Source organism: Patella vulgata, chromosome 2 (genome assembly GCF_932274485.2).
Source record: "Patella vulgata chromosome 2, xgPatVulg1.2, whole genome shotgun sequence".
Classification (NCBI taxonomy): Eukaryota; Metazoa; Mollusca; class Gastropoda; family Patellidae; genus Patella; species Patella vulgata.
In genome coordinates, this window is record NC_065880.2 from 4,565,058 (window position 1) to 4,573,763 (window position 8,706).

Below are 8,706 nucleotides of genomic sequence, written 5' to 3' on the forward strand. Positions count from 1 at the left end.
AACAACGGTTATATGAGTCCAATACACTGTACAATTAACGTCAAGTAATTGTTGTTGATTTGCTTCACCAGTAAATGTCTGATGATCTCCGTATTTTGATATATTTTTTCAGAGTAGAATGTGTATGCATGGTTAAAGAGACACGCATGATACTCCAAACTGAACTAAATGTTAATCACAGCCAGCGGCAACCTCTTTCCAATATAAATTCGCCCCATCACCATATAAAGCACTGTTGATACTAAGGCAACGTCACAACTGAAACCTCTAATTGACACAATAGTGTTTCAAGTCAGAATAGATGAAAAACGATGAAATAATGAAATAGGTGTCACAAAAGATAAAATGGGCCAAAGCATGAGATTATTTATGTAACAGGCTTCCAAATACCCTTCGTCACGGATTTTTAGTGAAGTTTTTTTAAATATATAATTTAGTGATAGTCTGGAACACGTATTAGTCCGGAACACGTATTGGTCTGTATCTCTGCTAATACAACCAATAATACACGAGTTAAAAACAACCATGATTGTACATATAAAAGCATAAATACAAACATCAACAATGGTTCTTATAAAGCTTCTTAACTCAGCTCACTCAGCTGAGCCAACTGATATTCGGAAACTAAACCGTCGTGTAGATAAAATGTCTAATGCCAGCGTCTTACAACACGGTGGATAGCGGAAAAATCCAATTGTAATATCGCTACATGGTAGAGAAAGAAACGAGAAATTATAGTCTTTGTACGGACTTAAATGTAAGTAAGACAATGGCTTCCTAACCAGGAGATCTCCAGTTCGCCCGCGAGTTGTGTGAAATCCGAAGCGGATTAGAAAATGTACGAAATTACCATTTAATGTACCCCAAACCACACATGTTTAGATGACACTGGATTTTTTTTTTTGAATGTTTAACGTTCTCGTGAGACCGAATAACTTATTTGAACAAATCAGAACATGCGTCATTTAATCTAAATAACTACTAAATGCGGAACAAATGAAAGGGTGAAAACGTATGTTAGAAAAATACGTATTCACGTGATAGTCACTGGTATAAACTCAATAGAGCGATTCAGCAACCTTCTTTGAACAAATCTGAATCGCTACTATCCCAATAACCCCCCGCTCAGTTTGGTTGAACTCCAACAAGCTGTTAAAGAAGACAAACTGAGAATATCAATCGTTAAAGATGCCTTCCTTCATACAATATGTGTGATTTGGTGATATATTTGAAGACTTAACATATTCAAACTAATTTATCTATCAGAGGTTTTTAAGTGAAAGAAAACTACCCAAGATGTAAAGTCTATTTGAAGCATCCATGTCTGTCACTTGACGTGATTGAGGACAGGGTCTATATGCAGCTTGTACCAATGACCGTTACTCGCTGTCCATCTGCAATACATATCGAAGTTGAGACGACCTTGAGAAGCTATATACAGTAAATATATCATAATAAATATTATAGTGAAGCATATTAAATATAGTTATATTCATGACACGCAGTAAAATATAATGGCGGATTACAGAATGGTGTGTATCTCATAGAGGATGCAGTGAAAATCTTTTGAAAGATAAAACTGGTTAAAAATATCTGTAGACATCATTATACATTAGGAAGTCGTGGTGTTGACCGAGAAAGTTCATCGGGATTTTACTGTGAGGTTCCCGCTTGTCAGTGGTGCAGGAGAGCGAGTCTGACAAGGAACAACGTATAGTCGTTCAGAAGAGGCAGTGTGAAGTTAGCTCGATAATGGTCGTTTTTCGTTTTTCGATATTGGTGAAAAACGAAAAACGAGCTACTCGTTTTTCGATATTGGCGAATAACGAAAAACAACTGACTCGTTTTTCGATATTGGCGAATGTCGAAAAACGAGTTGAATCTAAAAAAAAAAACAGATTTGATGGATGTATATCTACAGAATTTCTCCAAAACACATTTGATTAAATACGTTTTCTAAAACGAACTAAAGATATCATAAATGAGGATGCCTGAGCAGTGGATTCACATAAAACTGATATTCCTCCTTGTTTTTTGATATTTGCGAATCTCGAATACGATCTACTCGTTTTCGATATTCAAACCTGAATCTCAAAAAAGTAGATTTAATGTATGTACATAGACAGAATGTCTCCAAAACACTAAATATATCGTAATAGAGGATGCCTGGGCAGTGTATTCACATAAAAAACTGCTCTTTCTCCTTGTTTTTTTTATATTGGCTAGCTCGTTTTTCGATATTCAGGCTTGAATTTCAAAAACACAGATTGTAATCATGTATATCTACAGAATGTCTCCAAAACACATTTGGTTATATAAGTATTCTAAAACGAACTAAAGATATCATAAATTAGGATGCCTGAGCAGTGGATTCACATAAAACTGTTCTTTCTCCTTGTTTTTTTTTATATTGGCGAATGTCGAAAAACGAGCTACTCGTTTTTTGATATTCAAACTTGAATCTCAAAAAAGTAGATTTAATGGATGTACATCGATAGAATGTCTCCAAAACACATTTGATTAAATCAGTTTTGTAGAATGAACTAAATATATCGTAACACAGGATGCCTGAGCAGTGTATTCACATACAAACTGCTCTTTCTCCTTGTTTTTTGATATTGGCGAATTTCGAAAAACGAGCTACTCGTTTTTTCGATATTCAGGCTTGAATGTCAAAAATACAGATTTTAATCATGTATATATACAGAATGTCTCCAAAACACATTTGATTATATAAGTATTCTAAAACGAACTAAAAATATTATAAATGAGGATGCCTGAGCAGTGGATTTACATAAAACTGATATTTCTCCTCGTTTTTTTTTGATATTGGCGAATCTCGAAAAACGAGCTACTCGTGCAAAACACATTTGATTAAATCAGTTTTGTAAAACGAACTAAATATATCGTAATAGAGGATGCCTGAGCAGTGGATTCACATAAAAATTACTCTTTTACTTGTTTTTTGATATTGGCGAATGTCGAAAAACGTGTAGCTCGGTTTTCGATATTCAGGCTTGAATCTCAAAAAAGCAGATTTGATGGTTGTATATTGTATATCTAGAGAATGTCTCCAAAACACATTTGATTAAATACGTTTTCTAAAACGAACTAAAGATATCATAAATGAGGATGCCTGAGCAGTGGATTCACATAAAACTGCTCTTTCTCCTTGTTTTTTTTATATTGGCGAATCTCGAAAAACGAGCTACTCGTTTTTCGATATTCAAACTCGAATCTCAAAAAAGCAGATTTAATGGAATGACATCTACAGAATATCTCCAAAACACATTTGATTAAATCATTTTTTTAAAACAAACTAAAGATATCATTAATGAGGATGCCTGAGCAGTGGATTCATATAAAAACCACTCTTTCTGCTTGTTTTTGATATTGGCGAATGTCGTAAAACGAGCTACTCGTTTTTCGATATTCAAACTTGAATCTCAAAAAAGCAGATTTGATGATTGTATATCTACAGAATGTCTCCAAAACACATTTGATTAAATACGTTTTCTAATCCGAACAAAATATATCATAAATGAGGATGCCTGAGCAGTGGGTTCACATAAAACTGATATTTCTTCTTGTTTTTAGATACTGGCGAATCTCGAAAAACGAGCTACTCGTTTTTCCATATTGAAACTTGAATCTCAAAAAAGCAGATTTGATGGTTGTATATCTACAGAATGTCTCCAAAACACATTTGATTAAATATATCGTAATAGAGGATGCCTGGGCAGTGTATTCACATAAAAAACTGCTCTTTCTCCTTGTTTTTTTTATATTGGCTAGCTCGTTTTTCGATATTCAGGCTTGAATGTCAAAAACACAGATTGTAATCATGTATATCTACAGAATGTCTCCAAAACACATTTGATTATATAAGTATTCTAAAACGAACTAAAGATATCATAAATGAGGATGCCTGAGCAGTGGATTCATATAAAACTGATATTTCTCCTTGTTTTTTGATATTGGTGAATCTCGAAAAACGAGCTACTCGTTTTTCGATATTCAAACATGAACCTCAAAAAAGTAGATTTAATGGATGTACATAGACAGAATGTCTCCAAAACACATTTTATTAAATCAGTTTTGTAAAACGAACTAAATATATCGGAATCATATAAAATACATGTTATTAAATCAGTTTTGTAAAACGAACTAAATATATCGTAATAGAGGATGCCTGAGCAGTGGAATCATATAAAAACTGCTCTTTCTCCTTGTTTTTTTTTATATTGGCGAATCTCGAAAAACGAGTAGATATTCGGGCTTGAATGTCAAAAATACAGATTTTACTCATAGCTTGTTTTATGACACTCGCCAATATCAAAACACAAGAGGAAAGGGCACTTTTTATGTGAATACACTGCTCAGACATCCTCTATTACGATATATTTAGTTCGTTTTACAAAACTGTATTTCGTTATTCACCAATATCGAAAAACGTAAACTTCACACTGCCTTCAGAAGAACCATTGTCAGTTGGAATTCGATATAACAGTTGTCACAGTGTGCCCGTCTCCATTAGCCCAGTCGGAGCAAAACAGTAGGACGTTAAACGCTATTTTGTTTCATTGTCGTTACTATCCGAAGATTTCTCCGAGGGATATTGAAACTGACAGATGTAGCAATGTCTGGATAACTATGTTGTATATTATACTACAAGGGTGGGATAAGCCGGTTGATAAAGTCAGTTGTTGCATTTAAATAATGACATACATTATTCATCCAAATAACTTAAGTTACACAAATGTGTCAATATAGACAATCTGTTCCGTTTCAATATTTTACATTGGACAGGTTACTAGATCATTGTTTTATATTTGTTACGCTTGGTATGTATACACAAATCACCTTGCATTAAACCTGTATCGCGTCGCGTTCGTAGAGGGTTGGGTGGTCTAGTGGTTTACCGCGAGTGCGTGAATTCAAACGTTCTGTCATTTGACCAAGTGGCGTGGTACCGATTTTGGTTGTACGAGACAAGGATCAGGGTCACTTGTTCAACCTTGTGGGATTTTCCGGATCCTAGGAGTTCATGCTAAAGACCGCAACGCGCATATAGAATTGACCTATATGTTAGTCCCGAGTGGACGTTTAGTACCCTCCTCTTTCTCTCTCTCTCTCACACACACACACACACAACGTGAACGAATCGATTATTGTAGCTGTCTGTAGCTATCCATAATATTTATTTACCTTTGAAATCAATCCAGATTGTATCATAAGGTAATAGTCTAGCACCTTCATAAACCAGGTGAATTGGCCCCTCTGTCTGTTTTAATTGTTTATAGATCAGATATTTGTAACTACCGCTATTGATTTGTGTCATGTCCGTGTTGTTAGCGTCATAACGAGCTGTATAATCTCGACTATAAATAGTCAAAATATTTTTATAATATCCAACAAAAAGTCCAAGAAACGAGACCGTGGTATCAATATGTGCATCATCATCATCCACTGTGATCTCACAACTACAGTAGAAATGGTCATCAATCTCAGGATAACCTTCTTTAGTTTTAGCCAGAGAAAAACTCTCCAAGTTGTGGTTTGTTCCTGGTTTGGTCATATTTATAATGGTTGAATCTGAAATATAGTTTTATGACAGATCACCAATCACTAGAATCTGATCACAAAGTCAATCCACTTCAAGATAAATTGTTGACCGAATTACGATGTCCTTCCCTTCCCTTTATATTGTTTTAATATTTTCACTAATGCCTAACATCAATTGATCATGACAGATTTGTGTTTGGAAATTTGTTGTTCGAGATTTGACAACATTGTACAAAAAGAATGCCAGTTTATGAACATGGGGTTACAAAAATGTAATGTACGTGCAACTTACGAACTGTTGCCTTAATTTTGTCATATCAGTCGCAGGGCTTATATGGCCTAAATCATTGTCTTATAGGTGAAATCAATTTGAATAGATTTAACATTGATGTCGGTGTGTAAGACAAATATTACCCTAATACCCTCGGTCGATATGTGAAATAACACTCGATGAGGGTAATATTTTTCTCATATGTCATTTTTGTGTTTTGCAGAATCAATACTGCGCCTTATTCGTAATCGTAATTTTACTTTAAAGAACTTCGTCAGCACGATTACGATACCGATTACCAAAATCTTTGCGCAAACCTCTTTAATATTGACAATCTCACGAATCTGATATGGATGCTACCAATAGGAAATTTGATTAGGTATAATGTTTACTTACTACTAACACACATGTATTCAGTGATAAATATTAAATTTCGAGAAGAACAATTATCGGTACGGTAATCATCACTAATAGAATAAATATATATAGTACACGTCTGAGATAATACACATTCTGCTATATAGTCATAATAGCTTCCGAGAAAATTCTCCTTATCTACTTCTACGGTACAGATATTATCTGGCATATTCTGACAACAGGTTCGTTCTTCTGGTTCATTGTAATATCCCAGTGTAACATTAGTTACCATAATAACGTGGTATGGATCACAACTTATAGTCCTAAACTAACTTAATCCTGTACAGTTAGAATAATCGTTGTTAAAATAATAACACAGAATTTCCTGTTTAACGGTTTCTCCATTACCTGGAATAAAATAACATACACCAGTAGTTAATGGGTGTCAATGTTGTTAAATATACCCTACTTTAGGTGACTTACCCGAATCTCAAATCCCACACAACCAATTGATCGTCGTGGGGTATTGGGGAATAACGCTCCCCGAGAAAAGTTTGAAAATTTTACCGCCGCAAATGTGTTTTTCAGCTATTCTACCCCGTGAATTATGCAATATCAAAGTTTCAAACTGGGTTGCAACCGAAATCTCACTCTATGCCGACCTGAATTCCAACTAACCAATCAGACTGTTGCAACTGCATTCACAAATAATATTCGATGTCCCAAAAATGTCGCCCAAAGTGGAGTGGCCTCAGACAAAATGCTTTAACCCATAGTACATTCGGTACAAATTCTTGATATTCAATTAAAAGAGAAGTAAATTCAGCGTATTATTAGATTTGTCAACTAGATGAAATAACAATTTTTGTTTTCACTTTTCCCGAAAAGTCAGAGTGCCCGATAGTTAGGAGGCAGCTGCGCACCCCCACCTCGTATGCTTATCTACCCATCAGATATACATGATTCATAGAAATGTGCAGTGCAGTAAACTACTTATTATTTCTACTTGTATAATCGCCAGCTTCGCTCTCGTTTAAGTAAATGATTATGACAGGCGGTGTGAATTCTGCCAAATACTATCCCCCTGTATGTTATCGTGCCCACACCTTAATTGGTTTGTGTCATAGACAGGCCACGGTACCAGTTTGAATAGGCATAACCCCAACCCTGCGCTAAATTTGGTCAACAGACACATTCCATTCCTGACCATGGAGATGACATATGACAAATGTTTTTATTAACCTATAGTTTAATTCATGTAGATTTCTATTATTTCAGGTGTTATTTTGCTTGACCAAGAAACTACAAACTACTATTAGTCAAGAACGTAATATTATTACACAGGGAGAGTTTTGTACTGTAACCTTACAACAATATAGAATTTACCTTGTATATAAAGATATGGTAGATAATTTACAATCAATTAAACATTATACTCTAAGTTAAATCGCACAAACTTGTTGCTGACATCTACGGTTAATTTTCATGTTTGTTCAATGCACAAAAGGTGGCTGAGGACAGAAAAGACTTGGGAGTGAAAATAGATCGATGAATAAACTAAAAAGAAATAGGGTATCTTTTTAAGGGCTCGCCTTTTATGTGAATATCTGACGCAACTATAGTAGTATGGATTGTAAAGAAATATTAATACAATTACTAATAAAAAGATATAATCAGATTTATAAATTTTGAATACAATTTTTATTATTGATATTGATATTGCCAAAACAATTAAACCATTTACATATTTATACAATACTTACCTCTACTATAGTCAATAATATCTATACTACCTACAGAAGGTTACATATATTACCGGACATTTTTCCAAATGCTTGCGAAATTTGGTCATAAAATGGCATCGTCCACAATGGCTGTCTTTAATATGAATGTTAAAATGAATTTCGAGAATCCAACATGACAGAAATTCAAAATGGCAGCTAAAATAGAATCAATAATGGCGGATTTTCAATTAATCGTCATTTTTTCCTGCTGTATATGACTTGTAACAGAAATTGCACGTTTGGATTTCTTAAATTAACTTTTGCACCAAAATATAATTCAGTAACCCCGAAAACGTCATTAGTTTTAAAAGCAATGCCAATAAGGATTCTACTTTAATTGCTGACTTCCAATACACACTCTGGGCTATTTAAAAATATATTTTGGGGTCGGAATTTTGTGTTTGAATAATTTAAAAAGAAATTATATATTCCCTGACCACTAATACACACTGATTACGAAATATCGCTCTCCGAAACTTCCTGGTTTCTTTTACAATTTGTTTGGGGCACGACGTTATCACTCTCAGCCTATGTATAAAGAATATCAATCTGTCTCATATATAAACCACACAAATTTAAAAGATCCAAATGCATGTTATCCCACAGGTAGACAGACAGGGTCCCCTTTGAAGGTGCTCAGTGAAGGAGACGAAGTTGGTTTAGAGTTTGTCTGACCCCTTTGAAGCAATCATGTTGCTCTGATGCTGTTTTTTATCAAACAGATATAGT